Source organism: Pongo abelii, chromosome 4 (genome assembly GCF_028885655.2).
Source record: "Pongo abelii isolate AG06213 chromosome 4, NHGRI_mPonAbe1-v2.0_pri, whole genome shotgun sequence".
Lineage (NCBI taxonomy): Eukaryota > Metazoa > Chordata > Mammalia > Primates > Hominidae > Pongo > Pongo abelii.
Genome location: NC_071989.2, coordinates 21,444,947 through 21,471,625, shown reverse-complemented (window position 1 = coordinate 21,471,625; position 26,679 = coordinate 21,444,947).

Sequence of the window (26,679 nt, the reverse complement as noted above, 5' to 3'; positions counted from 1 at the left end):
AGTTTATTCTGTTCAATTTCTTTCATATGCCATGTTTTAGAATATTTAGTTGGTTCCTTCTATAGTATATGTATACTACAATTTGTTCATTTACTAGTTGGTAGTTGAAATGTTCGATATTTTAGTATCAAGAATGATGCTGCTATTAACATTTATGTACAACTCTTTGAATGAATATCTTTTCTCTTTGCAAGAGTAGCTCAGAGAACTCAAGAAAACTGTTTTCTTACATTAACCCTGTACTACAAAAGATACAGATGAAGAGCCAGATGAAAGAGATCCATGAGGCAAGGTATGGGAAAAAGGAAGAAGAGCTTCCATGCCCTCTGTAGGTAGCTGTGCTATTCTCCAGGAACCTCCAATTATTTAGCTATCTAGAAGTTCTCAACTTAGTCTTTCTGGGTTTCTATGGAGGTATTATTATATGTTTGATTAATTACATTTTGAACCACTGGTGATCAGTTCAACCTTCAGCCCCTCTCCCCTCCCAGGAGGTGGGGAGTGAGTCTGAAAGTTCCAAACCTCTAATCACAGGGATGGTACTCCTGACAACCAGCTACTATCCTCAGGCTATGTAGGGATCCTCGGCCACCAGCCATCTCATTAGCATATAAAAGACACTAATCTCCACCAAAATGGTTTACTTCAGTCCTAACTGCTCTGTGAAAAATCTAAATGGCTCATAGACACTAACTGTTAACTATTGTGGCTATAATAATTTCATGCATTTTACCTTCCACATTGTTGGACATGATGAAAGCTGTAGAAAGTTCCAAAGCCTGAAGGGATTATTATTCCCATGTAGACTTAGTTAATTCTTTCTATATTATTGACCTTGAAAGTAAAGAAAAAGAAAATAATCACTTTTACATAGAGAATGCTGTGACAATCATAGCAACCCTCTTATTCAGGGTATCTACATTCTCAAATGTATTGAATTAATATTCTGTAATTAGATTTAAATTTGATTACTATCAAAATAAAATGGATTCATTACAGTGATGACATGATGTATTTTTTCTTAGAGAAATAAGCCAAAGAGGAATTTAAAATGGGGCTGGGCATGGTGGTGGCTCATGCCTGTAATCCCAGCACTTTGGGAGGCCAAGGTGGGAAGATAATTTGAGGTCAGAAGTTCAAGACCAGGCTGGCCAACATGGTGAAACCCTGTCTCTACTAAAATTATAAAAAATAGCTGAGGGTGGTGGCACATGCCTGTAATCCCAGCTACTCTGGAAGCTGAGGCAGAGTGCTTGAACTTGGGAGGGGGAGGCTGCAGTGAGTCAAGATGGCGCCACTGCACTGCAGCCTGGGAAACAGAGCTAGACTCCATCCCAAAAATAATAATCATAATATAAATAAATAAAATGGGAAAGGCACATATTACTGGCTGAGTATGGTTAACTAATGTGACTGAAAAAGAGGGCCCTTCCCAACAATTAAATTTACCAACTGCCTGCTTCTATGTTTGTTCACTTGATTAGATCAGATAGAAATATACATGAAAAATTATACAAATTGCTATTAAATACATTAGAATAATGTCTAAAAGAACTAATATTAATATGGTATAGTAGTAAAGATCAGTGATTATTTGCCCCTAGAACTCTAGAAAGCACAATTACGGGAAATAATTTTTGCATGTTGAACAAAATGCATCTTGAAACAAACCTCTGAACATGATCCTTTAACAACTGCCTTTGTGCCACATTACTTGAAGTTGCTTATAATTTACTTGAATTTCACCATTACAACAACTACTCAGCACTTTTGATGACTCAACCAATGCTGGCCTCAATGCAGTAAGGTGTTCTTGTGACCATGGAAAGCAGATTTGATGTGAACTAGAAATGGAAAGGACTTTTCTGGCAACTCACTTTGGGTATAAGAGGGACACTGGAAGTAGCTATTTCCAAGGAAACTGGACATACACAGTTGAAAGAGGAAGAAAATCTGATCAAATTAAAGGACAGTGATCAAGTGACCTGGAGGCTCATACTATAAGCACATACATTCAAGGACATTCTAACTATAACTGAGTACCCTATTTTAAAGTGTTTTCTTTTTTCCCCTTCCTCCTTTTGTGCTTTGTGCTAAATGAGGCAGTAACCTTTAATTTCATTTCCACCAGATACTCCCTTGCGTTGCTAGTTTATGTAATCATATGCTTGCTTAGAGTTCCAGATCCCTAATCTTGAGACAATACAGGTGCCTATGGAATTCTCCCCCACCAAGAGATTATTTCAAGGCTATGATGAAGTTGCAACCTGCTCAGTTCCAAGATGGCATCAGCCCATTCATCAGATGGGGCAATAATTCAAGATAAGTAATTGGAATAAGTCACATAGACCTAAACTGCCTTGTCTCTCCTACACGCCCTTCATCCCAAACTCTTTTATTAAAATTTTTTTTGAGACAGGGTCTTGCTCTGTACCCCAGGCTGCAGTGTAGTGGCAAAATCATGGCTGATTACAGCCTCAAACTCCTGGTGTCAAGTGATTCTCCCACTCCATCTCTCAAAGCACTAGGATTAGAGGCATGAGCCACCTTCACAAGGTGGCAGGAGAGAAGTCAGGAGGGCAGGGGCAACTGCCATTTATAAAACCATCGGATCTCATGAAAACTCACTCACTATCATGGGAACAGCATGGGGGGAACTGACCCCATGATCCAATTATTTCCCTCCCTCAATATATGGGGATTACAATTTAAGATGAGATTTGGGTGGGGACAGAGAGCCAAACCATTTTATATCCCCTCTGGCCCCTCCCAAATTTCGTATACTTTATACATTTCAAAATCAATCATTCCTTCCCAACAGTACCTCAAAGTCTTAACTCATTCCAACATTAACTCAAAAGTCCAAGTCCAAAGTCTCATCTGAGACAAGGCAAGTCCCTTCCACCTATGATCCTGTAAAATCAAAGCAAGCTAGTTACTTCCTAGATACAATGGGGGTACAGGCATTGGGTAAATACACCCATTTCAAGTTGGAGAAATTGGCCAAAATGAAGAAGCTACAGGCCCCATGCAATCTGAAATCCAATAGGGCAGTCATTAAACCTTAAAGTTTCAAAATGATCTTTGACTCAATATCTCACGTACAGGTCATGTTGATGTAAGAGGTGGACTCCCATGGCCTTGGGCAGCTCTATACCTGTGGATGTGCTAGGTATATTTCCTCTCTGATCTGCTTACACAGGCTGGTGTTGAGTGTCTGTGGCTTTTCCAGGTACAGGGTGCAAAAAGTCAGTGGATCTACCATTCTGGTGTCTAGAAGATGATGAAAATCTTCTCATGGCTCCACTAGGCCATGCCCTAGTGGGAACTCTGTACGGTCTCTGACCCCACATTTCTCTTCCGCATTACCCTAGCAGAGGTTCTCCATGAGGGCTCCACCCCTGTAGCAGACTTCTGCCTGGACATCCAAGCATTTCCCTACATTCTCTGAAATTCAGGTGAAGGTTCCCAAACCTCAATTTTTGAATCCTGTGCAACTGGAGTTCCCACACCAGGTGGAAACCATCAAAGCTTGAGGCTTGCACCCTCTGAAGCAATGGCCTGAGTTGTACCTTGGCCCCTTTCACCCACAGCTGGAGCTGGGGCAGCTGGGATGCAGAGCACCAAGTCCAGACACTGTACACAGCAGTGGAGCCCTGAGCCCAGCTCATTAAGCCATTTTTCCTCCTAGGCCTCCAGGCCTGTGATAGGAGTGGCTGTGACCAATATCTCTGACATGCCATGGAGATATTTTCCTCATTGTCTTGGTGATTAACATTGTCTTGGTTACTTATGCAAATTTCTGTAGCTGGCTTAAATTTCTCCCAAAGAAATGGGTTTTTATTTTCTACCACATGGTCAGGCTGCAAATTTTCCATTATTTTATGTTTGTCACCTCTTGAACACTTTTCTGCTTAGAAATTTCTTCTGCTAGATACCCTAAATTATCTCTGTCAAGTTCAAAGTTCCACAGATCTCTAGGGCGGGCAAAATGCTGCCAGTCTCTATGCTGAAGCATAGCAAGAGTGACCTTTGCTCCAGTTCCTAATAAGTTCCTTATCTTCATCTGAAATCACCTCAACTTGGACATCATTGTCCATGTCACTAACAGCATTTTGGTCGAAACCATTTAGCAAGTCTCTAGGAGGTTTCAAACTTTCCCACATCTTCCTGTCTCCTTATGAGCCCTCCAAACTTTTCCAACCTCTGCCTGTTACCCAGTTCCAAAGTTGCTCCCAAATTTTCAGATTATCTTTATAGCAGTACCCCACTCTACTTGTTCCAATTTACTGTATTAGTCCATTTTCACACTGCTATAAAGATACCATCTGAGGCTGGGTAATTTATAAACAAAGGAGGTTTGATTGACTCACAGTTCTGCCTGGCTGGAGAGGTCTCAGGAAACTTATAATCATGGCAAAAGGGGAAGAAGGCACCTTCTTCACAAGGTGGCAGGAGAGAATTGAGGAGGGCAGGGAAAACTGCCATTTATAAAACCATCAAATCTCATGAGAACTCACTATGAAAAGAACAGCAAATGGGAAACCACCCCCATGATACAATCACTTTCCTTACTTAACATGTGGGGATTATGGGTCCCTTCTTCAATATGTGGGGATTACAATTTAAGATGAGATTTGAGTGGGAACATAGAGTCAAACTATATCAGCCAGACTGCTTTTATCAGTGGGTCTCTCACCCTGTTCCTTCTCACTGGGCAGGACCTCCCTACTGGGTTCTCCAGCCACCTCCTACAGGTGGGGTTGGGCCAGCAACAGTTCTTTATATCCCTTGGATGGAGCTCCCAGAGGGAGTGACAGGCTGCCATATTTGCTGTTTCTTAAACTTCACTGGTGATACCTCCAGGTACTAGAAAATCCGAGGTGACTAGGGACCGCAGTGGGCTGCCAGCATACTACAGCAGCCTTGTGGAAAAGTGGTTAGGCTGTTACATTGATAGCCCATTTCCCTATCTCCTCAAATGACAGGTCCTCTAGGCCTGGGCCTCCTGCCACCCTTCACCAGAGATATCAAACTAGTAGCAACTTGTCAACTCCCTGGACAGAGCCTCCAAGGGCAACTGAAAGCCTCTTTGCTACTGTCTCTGCAGTGGAACTGCCCTGGTTACACTTGGACTAATAAGGGATCAGAGATCCTAAGTGCCTTATCCATACTTCCAACAATGTGCAGTCAACCTAGGGAGAGGGGGCCAGTCCATCTCACATGTTTCCAACACCCCCAACTGCTCATCATCAGACATGAAACTTCTGGCTTGGGTCCACAGTACAAATTCTCCATGCTTTGCTGATTGCATTGAATAATTTCTGACCTGCACCTCTCTGGGGTGGAGTTCTCAGGAGAAAAGCAAAAGACTCTGGGCCACAATCACTACTAAGGTCCTTTCCTCTGCTGCCTCCAAATTGGGGAAGAAACATAAACACTGAGATTACCCCAGAGCTGCAGTGGGCAGCCCAGAAATACCAAGTTGTGATCTACAGCCAGCACTCAAGGGGTAGAGTAACCCACACTTTCAGAGCATTGAGAGGGAACATAGCTGCAACTGTGAGGAAAAATAGAGGAGCCACATAACCGAGTATAAGTCCACCAATTGACCGCTAAACCTAAATGACACCTACTGGATCACACACCAAAGCTTCAACATCAAAACACTTTACCAATATGTCCCCCTTTGAAACTATAGATAAAAAGTCAGTTTCAAATAAAGACCCTGCACAAAGCCTCAGTCCATTGAAAATAGGCAGAGGAAAAGTCCATAGACTGTACTCAATCTACAATGCAGTTAATGGAAAACACACATGCAGATACAAGAAAGAATCAATGCACAAACTCTGTTAACACAAATGGCCAGAATATCATATGTCCTTCAAATGACTGCACCAGTTCTCCAACAAGAGTTCTTCACCAGGCTGAGCTGGCTGAAATGACAGAAATAGATTTCAGAATAGTAGTAAGAACAAGATCATTGAGATTCAGGAGAAGAGCAAAACCGAATCCAAGGAAATGAGGATCACAATAAAGCAATACAGGAGGTGAAGGAGGAAATAGCTGGTATAAAACAAAAACAAAAACAAAAACCTAACAGGTCTAACAGAGCTGAATAACACAATACAAGAATTTCACAATGGAATCACAAATATTAACAACAGAATAAACCAAACTGAGGAAAGAATCTCAGAACTTGAAATTGGCTTTCTGAAATAAGACGGTAAGAAAAAAATTAAGAAAAAGGAATAAAAAGGAATGAACAAAACCTCTGAGAAATATGGGATTATGTAAACAGGCCAGATCTATGTATCATTGGCATCTGTGAAAGAGAGGGGGAGAAAGCGAACAACTTGAAAAACATCTCAGGAGATCATCCATGAAAACTTCCCCAATCTTGCTAGAGAGGCTAATGTCAAATTCTAGAAATATAGAGAGCTCTTGCAAGATTCTGCACAGCAAGAACATCCCCAAGACACATAATTATCTGAATTTCCAAGTTCAAAATGAAAAACACAAATGATAAATGCAGCTAGAGAGAAAGGGCAGGTCACCTACAAAGGGAACAGCAGAACTTTTAGCTGAAATCCTAGAAGCCAGAAGAGATTTAGGGCCTATATTAAACATTCTTAAAGAGAAAAAATCCTCGATCACTAATTTCATAGCCAGCTAATCTAAGTGAGAAGAAATATTTTTTTTTCAGATAAGCAAATGTTGAGGGAATTTGTTACCACCAGACCTGCCTTATAAGAGATCTTGAAAAGGGCACTAAATGTAGAAAGACTACTACCAGCTAATACAAAAACACAGTTAAACATACAGGCCAATGTCACTACAAAGCAACCACACAAACAAGCCAACAAAATACCCAGCTAACAATACAATACAGGAACAAATCCACTCATATAAACACTAACTTAATGTAATTGGGCTAAATGCCCCTCTTAAAAGGCACAGAGTGGCAAGCTGAATAAAAAAGCAATACCCAATCACACGCTGTCTTTAGGAGACCCATCCCACATAGAGTGACACCTATACACTCAAGATAAAGGGATGGAAGCAAATGGAAAACAGAAAAAAAGCAGGGACTGCAATCCTAATTTCAGACAAGATAGGCTTCAAACCAACAGAGATAAAAAAAGACAAAAAAGGGGATTACATAATGGTAAAGGGTTCAAATAATCAAGAAGATCCAACTGTCCTAAATATATATGCACCCAACACAGGAACACCCAGCTTCATAAAGCAAATTCTTAGAGACTTACAAAGAGACTTAGACTCCCACACAATAATAGTGGGAGACTGCAACAGTCCACTAAAGTTAGTAGACAGATAATCAAGGCAGAAAATTAGTAAAGATATTCAGGACCTGAACTCAACATTGAACCAAGTGGATCTGATGGACTTCTATAAAACTTATCACCCCAAAACAAGAGAATATACATTTTTCTCATTGCCACATGGCATATACTCTAAAATTAACCATGTAATTTGACATAAAACAATTCTCAGCTAATAAAAAATAATTAAAATCATACCAAACACACTTTTGGAACACGGCACAATAAAAATGGAAGTCAAGACTATGAAAATTGCTCAAAACCATGCAATTACATGGACATTAAAAACCTGCTCTTGAGTGACATTTTGGTAAATAATGAAATTAAGGCAGAAATAAAGAAGTTCTTTGAAACTAATGAGAATAAATATACAACATACCAGAATTTCTGGGACACAGTTAAGCAGTGTTAAGAGGGAAATTCATAGCACTAAATGCACACAACAAAAAGTTAGAAAGATCTCAAATTAACAACCTAGTATCGAAACTGAAAGAATTAATGAAGCAAGAACAAATCAACCCCAAAGCTAGCAGAAGTCAAGAAATAACCAAAATCAGAGCTGAACTTCAGGAAATTAAGACATGAAAAACCATTCAAAAGATCGACAAATCCAGGAGTTGGTTTTTTGAAAAAATTAATAAGATATATAGGCCCCTTGGTATATTAAAAAAAAGAAAAGAGAGAAGAACCAAATAAATACAACCAGAAATGTTGAAGGGAATGTTACCACTGATCACACAGAAATAAATTTAGCCATCAGAGGCTACTATGAACATGTCTATGCACTTAAACTAGAAAACCTAGAAAAGATGGATAAATTCCTGGACACATACACCCTCCCAAAACTGAAGCAGGAAGAAACTGATTTCCTGAACAGACCAATAACGAACTCCAAAGCTGAATCAGTAATAAGTAGTTATCTTCATCTGAAATCACCTCAACTTGGACATCATTGTCCATGTCACTATCAGCATTTTGGTCGAAACCAACCAAAAAGAGCCCGGGACTTGATGGATTCACAGCCAAATTCTACCAGATGTACAAATAGCTGGTTCCATTCCTACAGAAACTATTCCAAAGAATCAGCATCAACCTGATACCAAAACCTGGCAGAGACACAACAAATAAAACTTCAGGACAATATCCCTGGTGAACATAGATGCAAATATCCTCATCAGAATACTTGCAAACTGAACCCTGTGGCATATCAAAAAGCTAGTCCACCACGATTAAGTAGGCGCCATCCCCAGGATGCAAGGTTGATTCAACACATGCAAATCAATACACGTGATTCATTGCATAAGCAGAACTAAAGACAAAAACCACATGGATTGTCTCAATAGATGCAGAAAAAGTTTTGGATAAAATGCAACACTCTTTCATGTTAAAAACTCCAATAAACTAGGTATTGAAGGAATATTCTTCAAAATAATAAGAGCATTATACGGAATGGGCAAAAGCTGGAAGAATTCCCCTTGAAAACCATCACAAATAAGAATGTCCTCTCTCACCCCTCCTATTCAACATAGTATCAGAAGTCTTAGCCAGAGCAATCAGGCAAGGGAAATAAATAAAAGACATCCAAATAGGAAAAGAGGAAGTCAAACTATCTTTGTTGGCAGACGATAACTACTGGGTACTTGGCTTAATTCCTGGGTAATAAAATAATATGGAAAACAAACCCTTGTGACATGAATTTACCTATGTAACAAACCTTCACACATACCCTCAAACCTAAAATAAAAGTTAAAAAAAAGATAAACTATAATTATGTTTTTTATTTCTAATTTAAGAGTTTCAGTACTCTAAATATAAAAATGTAAATAAAAATGACCCAAATTATGTACATTAAATTATTTACTGCTTCCAAATCTTAGCTTCTATTTGTTCAATATCTCTGATTATTCTATTATGATGAGAACCCTCTTATTGGATCATAAACTGCATTTCAGAATGACTCTCATAGACTAATCAATACTGTGTGAATGTGTCACAGCTACTATATTTATAATTATATGAGTAGAATTGCTGGTGACAGGAATAATTGGCTAACTACCACTTTTCGATCTGTGGGTGTAATCAATCAAAATCTTGATAAAGATAATAGTGCTATTTCTCAGGAAAGGCCATGTAAAATTTCCATCTGTTTTCCAGCTTCATAAAACACCAAATTCTATAAGAATTTTTAAAAATTATTCACAAATGTGTACATTCTTTGCACTTTCTAGTTTTGTCTTTATTTGAAGGAGACTACAGAATATAGAAAGGTATAAAATCAGAAACTGAATATATGATGACAAATTTCTCAAATACCGTGGAAGAAATTATTTATAACGCATTTATGGTATTATAAGCAGCAAACGAAAATACTTTGCTAAAGCAATCATGATTCTTGAAAGAAATATTTTATCAATTTCTTTGCTTAGTATTGGTACACTCAGTGCAAATGTTTGAATGAAGAACCACATAATATTTTTAGGGATCTAGAGTTTTTTAAACTGTTAAGACCAATAAATATTTTTTAAAAAACCATTTTTTTTCTATTTTGAAAAAGTAAAACTTCAACTTTTAATTCTAGTTAATGCAAATGGCGAATGGTTACTATACTATTATTTTGAATGTAAGACAGATGGTGACTTGAATTTGTAACATCTCTGAACTTTTTTGGGTGAAAAGGTTTGGAGAAATGATATAATTAAAGCAAATATTAATTACTTGGAGGAGGCAAATAGTTAAAATAGACATGCATGTGTGTTAGTGTATGGTCACAAATATTTAGGTATCATTAAGGCAATGAATGAAGCTATCTTTGATAAAATATGAGGCAGATAGTTTTAGCTAATAAATTTGTTTTAAGCTATCAGATACACACACTATGGAGGTACTGACAAATCAAAACATATTCACACAATCATCTAAATATACAAGCTACAAAACCTGGTTTAAGTGAACTTTTGTGTACTAATGAAACATCAGGTTCCTTGTTAGAGTAATATAAAGTGAAAGATAAGTAACTAATTAAAATTATATTTGTTGATATTTTGTATATAATTTTTATATAAGTAATTTATACATAATATACTAATGCAAATATACATTTGAATCATGCATAATTACCCAGACTGATTTTATCATATATATAACATATATAAATGTTATGTATATATAAAATTTCTAAATTTGTTTCTTAATTTGTATTTTACAAATTCTTACTGCCTTCATAAAGACATTAAACAAAGAAATACGTAAATATATATAAACTTTTACCTAAACTATAGGACCCAGTTTTTTGTTTTCATAGCACTACCCTTTTAATAGGGAAATATAATGAAGTTAGTCCTGAAGATTCATTTAAACATGGCAGGAATAAAAGAGTTAAATCTTGTAGTTTTCTATTGCAAGAGAAGTGGGGATTGAACAAATATTAGAGCTGATGTAATTGATTTTTAATTTATGACATAAACAGAAAAGTAATTCCTTTGAGGATGTATGCATGTATATATGTATGTAAAGTGTAGCACTAAGTAAGTGCATTCCTGTGATTTTTTTTTCAGGTATAATGTTACATGGTTCACACGTGTAGGATTAAAATATAAAAGAATATTAAAAATAAAATCACTGAGCTGTTAATAATGCAAAGTGGGTGTCTTTTAACACTGAATTCCCAATGCTTTCAATTTAAAATGAAAATAGCATCTCAGAAGCCTTATTTATGAACTGGAATAGATTAATGCAATTGAAATAAATTGGCTGGCATGGGTTAATTAATTTTTTTCTTACATTTCTGGATGAACCTTTTCTCAAGCACAGGTTATAGTTTAAGTCAATATAACTCCTGATAAAAACATCCATAGGTGAACCAAATTTTGACTACATATTATTTACTCCTGTCATTTGCAGACCGTTGGATCACTTTTCATAAATCATTAATATAGTTCTCCATTACACTTTTCAAAATCCTTATTTAAATAATCCTATTTCTGTTTGGTAGACATCGAGTCATGAATATGGAATGACTTCACCTGACTTCACTTGAAATTCACTTAATTTTCAACTCTGTTGGCTATGAGGTGAGTAGGAAATAATTTTATACAAAATTGCTGTTCAGAGTATACTTCTGTACTGACAGAAGCTCCCTAAATTACATCTTAAAATATTTGTGATTTATTTTATAGTTTTATACAGAAGAGTGATTACTCCTTAAATTTCTCTTTTTTTGTATCTGTGTTGCTGTGTATTAATTTTTTTTTTTTTTGAGATGGAGCCTCACTCTTTCACCCAGGCTGGGGTGCAGTGGCATGATCTCGGCTCACTGCAACCTCCACCTGCCAGGTTCAAACAATTCTTCTGCCTCAGCCTCCTGAGTAGCTGGGACTACAGGTGTGCACCACCACGCCTGATTAATTTTTGTATTTTTGTAGAGACAGGGTTTCACCGTGTTGACCAGGCTGATCTCGAGCTCCTGACCTTGTGATCCACCAGCCTCAGTCTCCCAAACGTTGTGTATTAATTTTACAATTATCTGTGTGATCACCAATTGGTCAAGTTCCTTTATAAAAATATACATATGTTTGTATATTTTATATATATATATAATATGCCAGTTAATACAGCTATCAACATAACAATAGTATATCCAAATTCATATAAATTCTCAAATCATGTACCAATTAATACAGCTACCAACATAGCAGTAGTATATCCAGATGCATAGAAACCCTCCAAAATATTGTTAAAATGAAAAACCTAATGAGTTTATATGCATCTGAATATCCTACTGCTATGTTGATAGTTATATTAATTGGTACATGATTTTCCTACATACAATTTAATTATGAAATACTACTATCAGAAATTTTACCGTGTAGCAATGTCTATATACATGTGCAAAAATATACACATATATTATATATAACATATACATATAAATAATAAATTTAATTTTATTTATAATAGTAAAATTTGTATATCTCAGCAATAGGAAAATGTTTGATCACATTATTTAATATCCCTATTGTGGCTGATTTAAATAAGCTGTAAATACAGATAGAAATATGGATATTAATTAATATATCTATAATCTCTTCTTTATTGAGTAAAGGCAATTTTCCAAAACTCTTTTATAGTCAGATTTCAATAATATAAATACAATAAGAAAAAGGAAAAGTACGAGTTTTTGTATGAATATGATGTATGAATATGTCTTTTGTTTAAATTATACAGAATCTGAAATTACCTTTTTAAATCACAAAAGAAATAACTCTTCCTCTCCGCTTATGTTCTATATTACATTCTTATGCTATCTATATTCTTAATCTAGATATGCAATATCATGATAGGTGATTTTTCAGAGTGTTTTATGAAGCATATAGTATTTTTCCAAGATTGGTATTAAAATAATAGCTACCTCTCCCACTGACACACTTGCTTTATCTAAAACAAGATATTTCTTCTGCTCTCCAAGGGTTTAACCTTTAATACAAATTCATCCAAATATAAAATTGTCCTTTTGTTTCTCTTATTAATTTTTCCATTAATATTTAAATATGCTAAGTATCTCCCAGTTCAAAAATAAAAATAAAATTAATTTTTTCCTTGATTTTCATAATCTTATATACCTCTCTTTTTTATTCTGCCTTTCAACACTCTTCTTACTGCCCTTCTTGGGTATAGCCTGTCCCCAGATATGGGGATTCAGGGCCTTAGAATATCTTTCTCCTCGTCTTCTCTGACTTCACTTGGCATGCATTCCCATCCGCTTCTTGGCCTTCAGTCACTATCTCTTTGCTGATACCTCCTCCATATTTGCCACCCAAATATGTTCTTTATATTCTAAATACTGCATATAATTTCTTACTAGATATTATATCAACACCTCAATACTGATCATTACAAACCTAATTTAATATCATGAAACATTTGGCCTAAAATATCACAATGAATGAACCTTCATAAAACAACACAGAATCCAAGCCAAACATGTGAAAATAACTTCATCACACCTAATCTACATGAAGCTCTCTGAACATGTCAAACCTACCTTCTTAATATCTGTCTTACATGTTCAAGTCTCTGTCTCTGAAGAAACATCTATTTAATTCAGGTAACCATTGTTTTTTTAATCAGAGTTACCCAAAAATTTGTCTCCAAAATTCCCTCCCCCCATTCATAGTTTACCTCAGTTCCCATCTCTGATTTATCCATCCTCCAAGCAGAAGCCTGAGGGATATTTGCATACCTTTGATAAAGCCACTTCTTTGCATGTGTCTGCTTCTAGGATTCCTTGTTGACTCAGAGCTATGTCAAATCCTTTAATGTGACAAAGTTGTGCCTTCATGGTGTGCCACCATTTACTTTTCCAATCTCAGACAGATATTTGTGTTCAACTAGGTTTCACTCTACTTTTGTCTTAACCAATGCTGAATCAACTATGTATTCTATTATTGCCTGCACTTATATTCTGATCCTCCTAGTCCTTTTAAATTAGAAAATTTAATTGAGCCAATCTCCACTGAAAAGGCTTTTCCAAACAAGCTAGGTTTGGTATCACTCCTGTGTACTTAAAATTCTGTTTCTCCCTATTATAATATCTATCATACAGTATTGCAAGCACCTCTTCAGTTTTTAGTTTTCCTATTACAGGCCAGCAGACACCAAGTACAAAGTCTTGTTCATTTTAGAATAGATTTTATTGCCCAGCACAATTTCCATTACAAAGTATGTGTTTATGAAATACTATTTCATTAAATGAATAAGTAAATGAAATAATGCATAAAAATAATGCTTGCCCTTTTCTGGATATAAATCTAAAAGTTATAACAGTCATAAAAACATTTTTCTGTAGGAAATATCACATCTTAATCTAATATGAGCATGTAAAGTAAACACTTAGCAGGATTTAGTTTAGCAAAAGTCATCCATATGATGTTATTTAAATATTTAATTTCATCTCATTTTAATTATGCACGTGGTGAGCAAAAAGAGCCACTCACTGACACTTCTTTCATTCATTTATGTAGTCCGTTTTCCCTTACCTTGAATTTGGGCTGGCCAGTGACTATTCTGACCAATAGAATATAAAAGAAGTGATATACTACCCGTTCTAGTTGTAACATCCCCTGAATTAAGAAGAAAGCTTTAGGGCTGGTGCAGTGGCTCATGCTTGTAATACCAGCACTTTGGAAAGCCTAGGCAGGTGGATCACTTGAGGTCAGGAGTTCGAGACCAGCCTGGCCAACATGGTGAAACCCTGTCTCTACTAAAATACAAAAATTAGCCAGGTATGGTGGCGGGCAACTGTAATCCCAGCTACTAGGGAGGCTGAGGAAAGAGAATCGCTTGAACCTGGGAGGTGGAGGTTGCAGTGAGCCAAGATTGTGCCACTGCACTCCAGTCTGGGTGACAGAGCAAGACTCTTCTCAAAAAGAAAAGAAGAAGAAGAAGAAAGCTTTAAAGCAGTTGGTATGTGATCCATATTTTTCCAGTACTGGGGGCACAACTCAAAAGTTGAAATGAAAAAAAAGTATTTGATAAGAGGGAGACATACTACATTTAGAAAACTCTTATGTGGATAATGCTGGCTAAGGGTTATTTATAGCAAATAATGATCTTTGGGTTTGTGAGACACAGATCCCTACAGAATGTCAAGTAAGACAAATAATCTCACCAGGTATGAATTGGAGATGTGTCATTACTCAACTGCTTGTTCTGTTGGTAGATATCTACAATGAAGCAGTTGGAAACCAAATCTATTATTCTGACACAAGAGCACGTATCCATTTGGGGAATAATCAACCTGGAAAATAGTTCTTGATGTCCCAGACTTGTCTCTGCTTTGTCTGAGTGTCTTCATTGCCTGAATTATTAGTAAACATAATAATCTCAAGTTAAATTAACACCTAGAATTGTATAATTTGACAATTGGATTTTTTGTTTGTTTGTTTGTTAGACATCATTGTATTAATCTGGTTTCTCCAGAGAAACAAAACCAGTTTACACACAGGCACGCACACACACACACACACACACTCAGAGACAGAGAGAGAGAGATGGCGAAGGGGATTAACCATAAAAATTGGTTGATACGGCCGGGCACAGTGGCTCATGCCTGTAATTCCAGCACTTTGGGAGGCTGAGGCAGGAGGATCACTTGAGGTCAGGAGTTTGGAGACCAGCCTGGCCAACGTGGTGAAACAATGTCTCTACTAAAAATACAAAAATTAGCTGAGCCAGGTGGCAGTGCCTGTAGTCCCACCCACCTAGGAGGCTGAGGCAGGAGAATTGCTTGACTCCAGGAGGTGGAGGTTGTGGTGAATGGAGATCATGCCCCTGCACTCCAGCCTGGGCAACAAAGTGAGACTCTGTCTCAAAAAAAAAAAAAAAAGAAAGAAAGAAAAAGATAAAAGAAATTTGCTGATACAATTATGGAGGCTGAGAAATCCAAGATCTACAGTTAGCAAGCTGTAGACCAAAACGAGCCTATGGAATAATTTCCATCTAAGTTTGAAGGCCTGAGAGCCAGGAGAGCCAAAGGTGTAAGCTGTGATCTTAGTCTACGTTCAAAGGCAAGAGAAAAATAATGTCCTACTGTGAAGACCATCAGGCAGAAGGAAATAATTCTTTCTTAGGCAGCCTTTTATTTTATTCAGTCCTTCCATGGACCTTCCATGACTGAGGCACATTCTCATTAGGGAAGGCAATGACTTGACTCAGTCTACCATTCAAATGTTAATCTCATCCAGAAATACCCTCATACCCAGAAAAATGCTTAACCAAATATCTCATCATGCTGCAGCTCAGTCAAGTTGATACATAAGATTAACTGTCACAGTTACTGTTCCACAAAACTGTAGAATATTTTTTTAAATGGTTGTGATTTTAAGTATGTTTTGCATTGCATTTTTTTAACATACTAATAGATAACCAGAAAAATAAAGAGAATAGTTTTCATTTTAATTGGGAAATACAGGAAGTAAAAGCAGCAGCCACTAGGTTAAGTATGAAAGTGGGGGATTCGATGTTATGTAAGCAATGAAATCTCTTAACAAGTGAAAATAATTTCATGTTAAAACTTCAAATGTTTGAGTAATTTTTGAAAAACTGAGAACTCAGGCATGTATTCTGCTAAGTATATTTCCTGAAATAATGAAGTCAGTATTTATTAAGACATGCAGTTATTGATGGTAGCATCAAACACAGGGCAAATTAAGGTGTATGGCCGGTTTTGTGCCACTGGTGTTTTCAAAATAGAGGACAAATACAACATTTTAACAGAGTTCTACCAGCTGTGCTCAGAAGATGAGTGCTCTGGCAATGCTGTCAGAATAGCACACACTCCAACGTGCTTATCTCCTCTCCTGCTGAAAGTAATGCTGCCCTTGCATACATACTTCAAATGTTACATAAGTGACATCTTATTTTTGAAAAAACAAATAGCAAAAGATAGACTTCCTGCTATTTCCTGTGCAAATTAATATCTAGCTTAAAAAATCCAGATCAAAAAGTCTATTTTTTTTTTTTTTGAGATGGAATCTTGCTCTGTCACCCAGGCTGGAGTGCAGTGGCATGATATCTGCTCACTGCAACCTCCGCCTCCTGGGTTCAAGTGATTCTCCTGCCTCAGCCTCCCAATTAGCTGGGATTTACAGGCACGCACCACCACACCTGGCTGATTTTCGTATTTTTAGTAGAGACGAGGTTTCACCATGTTGGCCAGGCTGGTCTCGAACTCCTGACCTCAGGTGATCTGCTCGCCTTGGAGTCCTAAAGTGCTGGAATTAACAGACGTGAGCCACCATGCCTGACCAAAAAAAAAATCTTATTTTAATAGGAAACTCTAATCTTCTGCCACAATCCAATATCTCATGAAAATTACCAATATATACTGATAAAGGAAAAGTTATTTTAGGAATACCTTCTACTACCTTATCAAAAGCTCATGCAGGGTTGGATACAGGGGACCATCAAGATTTTTCTTCAGGACTGAGATCTTCATTGCCTCAGCTGCTGGGAGTATTGCCTGCTGACAGCTCATGACGGTGTCACTTTCCAGGAATCGGTTTCAGCTGGGGGAAATGTGAAGAAAAAAGCATGCTCCTTCCCTCAGAGGTAGCCTATGTCCAATGGCTGGTCATGGTTGAAATAAAAGCCATGGTCCCTCTGCCTCGATTTGGAACATCTCCAAGAGGCAATTGAGCCTTGGAATTCTCAGTAGGATTGGCTCAGGTCTCTGTGGCAACTTCATTGAAGTCTAACTTCTTCCTTTACCCAATCCTAACTCACTTTCCCCAAAAGCCACATGCAATCTTACTACCTGGTTTCCAGCTCCTCGGGAAACTTGAGACACAGCAGCATTTATTTTAATTTCAAAGAGAAAAATGTCTGCATAGGGAAATCCTGGCAGAAGGCCAATATTTGTTCGTTAACAGGCAGCATTTAACATGGTGATCCTGTTTACTACCATGTGATCCTTAACACTGAGGACTTAGAAATCTGATTTCTGTGTACACAGAGGAGATTCTTCTCTTTTTCTCTCAGAAGGAGATTCTTCTCAGATCATGGGGACCAAGGTCTTTGCGTTAATTTTTTCAGCAGAAGGTTTAATGATTCTTCATTTGTTTGTCAATGGCCTTAGTCATGTAACCTGTGGGAAGGGATTCTTTAAGAAAGTAATTAAATGATCTTAAGAGGATGTATAAAATGCAGAAATATATCAAAAACTTATTCCAAAAATGATATATGTGAGGAAAGCACAAGTAATTTTGGTAGAGAAATGAAATAGAATCTGAAATAATACTGAAAATGTATATAACTTGGAAAAAACCTATGCACTTATGTGCTTACAATGTATATGCATGCATTTAAATCAAAGTTTCCTTCCACTAATGAGAAATGGTAAGCAGTCTTTTACACTGTTTACATGTGCGATACTCTTCTTTTCTTCGATAACAAACAAATAGGACTAGGTAAAACATAGGTTAATAATATTTATCTCAATGAAGTATAGTGATAATGAAATAAGGAAACACATGCAAGGCACATAAAATGCAATAAAAATACCAGCTCTTGATACTTTTGATGTTGTTATATACACCATTATTACATTATTATAGCATAATATATATATAGCATAGTAAAGCATTATTATTATAAAGCTGATGCATTTTTGTATTTTTAAAAAACAGAATTCAAGAAGAATCGATATTGGAGAGAATCATAATAAATGCAAGTATTGGACATTCAACTGTCTAGTTCCAATGTGCCATTATGGAATATGAAATAGCACCAAGATTCTCTTTAGAAAATTATTTTTAATTATTTATCAATCTTGAAAATAAACAATTTGGGCTTCACAGTTCAATTATTTTAATTTAATTTTATTTATTATTATTATTATTATTATTTTGCCTAGAACTTTCTCAAGTAGATGTAGCTAGGTATTATTTTTTGGTTTCTAACATTTTAAATAAAACAACTACACAATATCTAATGATGACCTCCTGAACCTTCCAAATACATATGAGACTTACTTATGTATTTCAACGTTTTTTCCATGTCTTCTGACTTAAGAATACACACCCTAGGATCTTCAGTGTGTTCAGTTAGGTCACAGTCACGTCTTATTGATTTGGAAGTCAAACTGTTCATTTAATTTGACTGTGCAGTGCCACATCTATTTACACATCCAGACATATTCTCCAAATGTTCCTTACCTTGCTCTCTTCCCCAGACGCTGACATGTACGAACTATATTAACATTTTCTGTGTTCTGTAGTCTCTGGTTAACCCATTCTGGCTTGCTCTACACAACGCTCATTATTCTGGGTTCTGGTAACAGTTTCTTCCTTTCATCTTTTTGGGGCTATTTATATGTTGGTAGTACCACATATGTTACAAGCTATAGATGTCTTTACAGGTGGTGCTCTTACACACAACTAACATTTTTGAAAATAGACAATTAAAAAGCTAATAACTCCAAACATTTTTTAAAGCACAAAACCTAGACATATCTTATTCAAACTGCTTAAAATTACAGTTGAAAAAAAAATCTGAAAGGCAGCCAGAGATAAAACACGCATTACTAAAAGAGGAACATAAGAAAAAATTTTAGTAGACTGCTCATAGAAAATTAGTGAAGCCAGAAGATAAGTGAGTGTCATCTGTAAAATGCTAAAAAAAACATAATAAGTAATGTTAGAATTGTATACCCCCAAAAAAATGTTTTTCAAAATCGAAGTCAAGATAAAGACTTCTTTTCTTTTTTTTTTTATTATACTTTAAGTTTTAGGGTACATGTGCACAATGTGCATGTTTGTTACATATGTATACATGTGCCATGTTGGTGTGCTGCACCCATTAACTCGTCATTTACATTAGGCATATCTCCCAATGCTATCCCTCCCCCTTCCCCCACTCCATAACAGGCCCCAGTGTGTGATGTTCCCCTTCCTGTGTCCATGTGTTCTCATTGTTCAATTCCCAGCTATGAGTGAGAACATGCGGTGTTTGGTTTTTTGTCCTTGCGATAGTTTGCTGAGAATGATGATTTCCAGCTTCATCCATGTCCCTAAAAAGGACATGAACTCATCATTTTTTATGGCTGCATAGTATTCCATGGTGTATATGTGCCACATTTTCTTAATCCAGTCTGTCACTGTTGGACATCTGGGTTGGTTCCAAGCCTTTGCTATTGTGAATAGTGCCACAGTAAACATACGTGTGCATGTGTCTTTATAGCAGCATGATTTATAATCCTTTGGGTATATACCCAGTAATGGGATGGCTGGGTCAAATGGTATTTCTAGTTCTAGATCCCTGAGGAATCGCCACACTGACTTCCACAAGGGTTGAACTAGTTTACAGTCCCACCAACAGTGTAAAAGTGTTCCTATTTCTCCACATCCTCTCCAGCACCTGTTGTTTCCTGACTTTTTAATGATTGCCATTCTAACTGGTGTGAGATGGTATCTCACTGTGGTTTTGATTTGCATTTCTCTGATGGCCAGTGATGGTGAGCATTTTTTCATGTGTCTTTTGGCAGCATAAATGTCTTCTTTTGAGAAGTGTCTGTTCATATCCTTTGCCCACTATTTGATGGGGTTGTTTGTTTTTTTCTTGTAAATTTGTTGGAGTTCACTGTAGATTCTGGATATTAGCCCTTTGTCAGATGAGTAGGTTGCGAAAATTTTCTCCCATTTTGTAGGTTGCCTGTTCACTCTGATGGTAGTTTCTTTTGCTGTGCAGAAGCTCTTTAGTTTAATTAGATCCCATTTGTCAATTTTGGCTTTTGTTGCCATTGCTTTTGGTGTTTTAGACATGAAGTCCTTGCCCAAAATGTTTTTCAAAATCGAAGTCAAAATAAAGACTTCTTAACACAAAACAAATCTGAGATAATTTATTATAGCACAAGTTATCTATAAAAAAATCTTACAGAAAGTTTGATACACAACAGCAGACAGACACTTGGATCTACACACAAAAATATGGAGAGTTCCAGAAACGATAAATGAGGTAAAAATTAAATATGTATAATTTAAATTTTTAATTGCTTTGTAAATAATAACCATCCAGTTAAAAAAATAATAGCAATGCATGGTGGTTTAAGAGAATATGTAAAAGTAAAATGTATGCTGACTGTAACAAAGATATTAAAACAGAATTTAGAATTATATTGAAGAAATAATTTTACAAAGTATGCAAAGTAGTATAATATTATTTAAAATTTGACTGTAACGAATTAAAGTGGTACAATTTACACCCTAAGGCAATTATTAAAAAATGGCCAGGTGCAGAGTCTCACACCTGTAATCCCAGCAGTTTGGGAGGCCAAGGCGGGTGAATCACGAGGTCAGGAGTTTGAAACCAGCCTGGCCAAGATGGTGAAGCCCCGTATCCACTAAAAATACAAAAAAATTAATTGAGCGTTGTGGTGGGCACCTCTATTCCCAGCTACTAGGGAGACTGAGGCAGGAGAATTGCTTGAATCTGGGAGGCAAAGGTTTCAGTGAGCCAAGATCACGCCACTGCACCCTAGCCTGGGTGACAAAGTGAGACTCCATCTCCAAAAAAAAGTAAATAAATAAAAAGGAATAAGAGTAGTGTTATTTTTAAAAAAAATTTAGACACTGGCATAAAAAGAGGAACAAAAAAAGAGGAGGTTCACCAAGTAGGAAACACCTAGCAAAATAATAGATTTAAATTCAATGATACCAATATGGAAGCCAAGTGCTGAGAAGCAAAGGGCGTGGTCCCTTTAAATGATAAGGAAGGGGGAAAGGTCGTGCTCCCTGGCTAGGGCTCCACCCCCAGGCCTGTGCCCATGAGAGGTGAAGCCAGCTGGACTTCCTGGGTTAAGTGGGGACTTGGAGAACTTTTGTGTCCAGCTAAAGGTTTGTAAACGCACCAATCAGCACTCTGTAAAAATGGACCAATCAGCACTCTATAAAATGGACCAATCCGCAGTATGTGGGCGGGGAAAAATAAGGGAATAAAAACTGGCCACCTGAGCCAGCAGCAGCAATCTGCTCAGGTCACCTTGTACGCTGTGGAAGCTTTGTTCTTTCGGTCTTCACAATAAATTTTGCTGCTACTCACTCTTTGGGTCCACACTACTTTTAAGAGCTGTAACAGTCACTGCAAAGGTCTGCAGCTTCACTCCTGAAGTCAGCAAGACCACGAACCCATCAGAAGGAAGAAACTCTGGACACATCTGAGGGAACAAACTACGGACACACCATCTTTAAAAGCTGTAACACTCACCGTGAAGGTCCACGGCTTCATTCTTGAAGTCAGCAAGACCAAGAACCCACCGGAAGGAACCAGTTCCGGACACACCCGTGGATCTAGGTGAGAACAAGCATTTTTGTTTTTCTGCCCAAATGTTGCATTTCCCAAGACCACCCTAGCTTGCCACGCCCCCATCCTGTGCCTGTGAAAACCCCGAGACCCTAGCAGGTAGACACATAGGCAGCTGGATATCTGAAAGGAGCACATCAGTGGAAGACTCTGGACACAAGTGGCTGGACATCTGGAGGAATGCACTGACAAGCACCAGCATGCAGGCCACTGAGTGGCAGAACCACGTGGAGTTTGGCTGGGGCAGTCAGAGGAGAACCCGGCCTGCTCAGTGCCAGACTCCAGGGAAAAACCTTCCCACTCCATCCCTTTCTAGCTTCCCCCATCTGCTGAGAGCTACCCCCATTCAATAAAACCTTGCCACTCATTCTCCCAGCCCACGTGTGATCCAATTCTGGTACACCAAAGCAAGAACTCAGGATCCAGAAAGCCCTCTGTCTTTGAGACAAAGCAGAGGGTCTAATTGAGCTGGTTAACACAAGCCGCCTATAGACAGCAAAACTAAAAGAGCACAGGGTAGCACACGCCCACTGGGGCTTCAGAAGCTGTAAACATTCAGCCTTAGACACTGCCATGGGGTAGGAGCCCCACAACCTGTCCATCTGTATGCTCCCCTAGAGATTTGAGCAGGGGGGCACTGAAGAAGTGAGCCACTCTCTGTGTTGCAGGCTCTGCAAGGGGGACAAGGAAACTTTTCTCATTTCAGTACCAATAATTAGATTAACTATAAGTGATATAGACACTCCCAATTTGAAAAGTTTGTCAGATTAGATAACAAAGCAACACTTAACTAGTTTTCTTCTGTGAATATTAAATTCACTTACATGTAAAGATGCAGATAAATTAATATCAAGCAGACAGAAATATATACCAAACAAATAATTAACAAACATACAGAAAACTGGGGTGACTATATTATTATCTAAAGTAGTTTTTAGATTATAACATATTAATAAGAATAAAAGTCATTACATAATAATAAAAGGATCAAGTCAAGAAGAAAACACAATATTTCTATTATTAGCTCTGAATCTCACAGAGCTTCAAAATGCACGAAATTTGACCTACTGACACTATTATGGCTGAAGGCTTCAATATACCTCTGTCAGTAGTCAATCAAATAAGTAAACAATATCAGTAAGGATACATAAGATCTAAACTCTACAAAGAGAACTAAGTTACATTTATAGAGTGTTCTGCCCAACAAAAAGCAGAACACACATTTTTTTTTTAAATACACACTGGAGCACCCATCATGATAGACCATTATTATTGTTATATATTTATGATAGGCCTAATTTCACATAAAATCACTGAAATTACATAAAAATGTTCTCTGCCTATAATGAAAAATAAACTAAAAATAAAAAACAAAATGCTACTTGGGAAATATCCACATATCTAAATTTAATGAAAAAACCCACACATCACAAATAAGAGGTCAAAGAAGTCATAATGGAAATTATATTATATTTATAAGTGAATAAAAACAAAAGCATGAAATATTTTTAAAAATGTAGTTAGCATTACACTTAATGATTTTACACTTAATGGTTTTCCCATAGTATGAAAAACAGTGATGTCGATTCAATATCACACTGAATTAATTTTATATTGTAGATCTTAGCCAGTAAAATGAAGAATGTTAAATCAAAGGCATACTCTTTGGACACACTAGGAAGAAAGGACAAAATTTAATTTGAAAATTGCGTGATTGTTTATGTAGACTCTAAAAGAATCTACAAAAACAACTGCCAGAACTAAGTAAATTTCACAAGGTTGTCAGACACATGATGAATATACAAAACATACGTTGGCCTATTACCTCTTTATGTATGGCCTGAAAGCTGAGTGGTTTTCATTTCAAAAAATAGTTAAAAACAAAACCAAAAGAAGAATTATATTTTGACACCTGAAAATTCCGTGAAAACCAATTTTTTTCTTCATAAATAAAGTTTCAATGGAACGCATCTATTCTCATATATTCATATCTTTTTTATGGGTACTTTCTTGCTACAATGGCACAATGAACTAATTGCAACAGAGACCACATGGCCTGCAACGTCCGAAATATTTATTATATGTTACCCTCCAGGAAAAATTTTCCAACCCCCTATTGTATACTATATATGAAAAATTGGAAATTGAAAGATTTGAAAACTGTATTTTTTGCAATAGACACAAAGATATAAGACCCAATCTTGCTGAGATGTCAAATCTCTCCAAATCACCCTATAGATTCCATAACATTTCAATGAAATCCTTGGCAGAATATTATTTAGAAACAGGCAGGCAGATCCAAAAATGTATAAAGGAGAACAAATAATTTAAACAATAAAATAAATTGAAAAAGAGTGTAATTGGAGAGTTCACATTGCATGGATTAATGCCTCAACTTAAGGCTATAATAAGATTATGTAGATTTGTCCAAATGATAGAATCACAGATCAATAGAACAGAATAGAATCCTGTTCTATTATAAATAAATGAATAATTAAACTGGTACAAAGGTAAACAGAATGTTTAATAGGGAAAGTACAGTAGTTTCAACAAATTGTTCTAGAACAATTTAAATTACAGATATAAAGAAAATCTAACCCAATACCTGATACCCTAAAAATCATATTACTCAAAATGAACAACAGACCTAAGTCAGCTATAAAAGTTTTAGAAGAAAACATAAGAGAAAATCACTGTGAACTTGGATTAGATACAAATTTTTTAGAATTGACACAAAAATCACTGTGAACTTGGATTAGATACAAATTTTTTAGAATTGACACAAAAATCACTGTCCATTAAAGAAAAAGCCATTATATAAGTTTCATCAATATGACAATATTCTACTCTTTTAAAGAAACCTATTTGTTTGTATCGCCTCTGATTTCTTAGAGCAATGTTTTTTAATTCTCATTGTAGAGATCTTTCACCTCCCTGGTTAGCTGTATTCCTAGGTATTTTATTCATTTGGTGGTAACTGCGAATGGGATTGTTTTCCTGATTTGGCTCTCCCCTTGGCTGTTGTTGGTGTATAAAATGCTAGTGATTTTTGTATGCTGATTTTATATACTGAAACTTTGCTGAAAATGTTTATCAGCTGAAGGAGCTTTTGGGCCAACATTATGGGGTTTTCTAGATATTGAATCATGTCATCTGCAAATGGGGATAGTTGTGCTTCCTTTTTTCCTATTTAGATACCTTTTATTTCTTTCTCTTGATTGATTTTCTGTCCAGGACAACCACTATTATGTTGAATAGGAGTGGTGAAAGAGGACATCCTTGATTTGTGCCAGTTTTCAAGGGGGATGCTTTCAGCTTTTGCCCATTCAGTGAACAGAAAAATAAACCACAGACTGGGAGAAAATATTTGAGAAACCCATATCCGATTATCTGATGAAATATATTTTTAGGTATAGTTCAAAAATTTAAATATTTAAAACTCAATAAAGATTATATAAACATCCCATAAAAAATGAGCAAAACTTTTAACCAATGCTTCACAAAAGAATATATGTGGATACAAATAAACACATAGAAATATGCCCAACATTATTTGTCATTTGGAAAATATAAATTCAATTTACAATGAGATACTACTCTGTTTTTATTAGAACAACAATAAATTAATAAAAAATAAACAAATAATGATATCAAGTGTTGGCAAGAAAACAGAGTGACTGAACTCTCATACCTTGCTGGGTGAAATGTAAAATGTTAATGTCTTTTTGAAGAACATTTTGACTAGTTCTTAAAAAGGTACACACTTACCATATGATGCTCCTACAATTATATTCCAAAGTGTTTACCCAGGAGAACCGAATGCTTATCTTCACAAAAAATCTGTAAGTAAATGGTTTTGGTGGCTTTACTTATAATCACGAAAAAACTTAAAATAACAGAAATACCTCAGAAAAATATTACATTATAAATTAGAAGCACGATAAATCAATTTCATTTAGGGTGGCTTTATATTTTTGTCTGTGATCTAATATTGATTTGTAATTTCTGTGATTTATTGTGCTTCAACACACCTCTCACTGGTTACATTAAAAGCTACTTTTCTAACCAAAATTTTTGCTTACTGAAGATCAGCAATGCCACCAATCTCCTCTAATTATTTTTATTTTCATTTTTAAATGTTTTTCTGTTTAAATATTTATAAAATTTCAAATGTATGTAATAGATAGCATATATAATAACTCAGTATACCTATCACCCAGTCGCAACAATTATCAGGGGATGTCCAGTATGTGTCACCTGTATGCCACCTACCTATCCCCAGACTGTTTTGAAACAAATCTCAGATATCACATTAATTCATTATAAATATTTCAATGAGTCTCTGTAAAAGATCACGACTTTTATTAAAAAAATCACTATAATACCATGATCACACCTAAAATATTAACAATAATACCTTAATACCATCATATATCAGTGTTGACGTTTCCTTAATTGGCTTATAATTTATTTTCCAATTTGT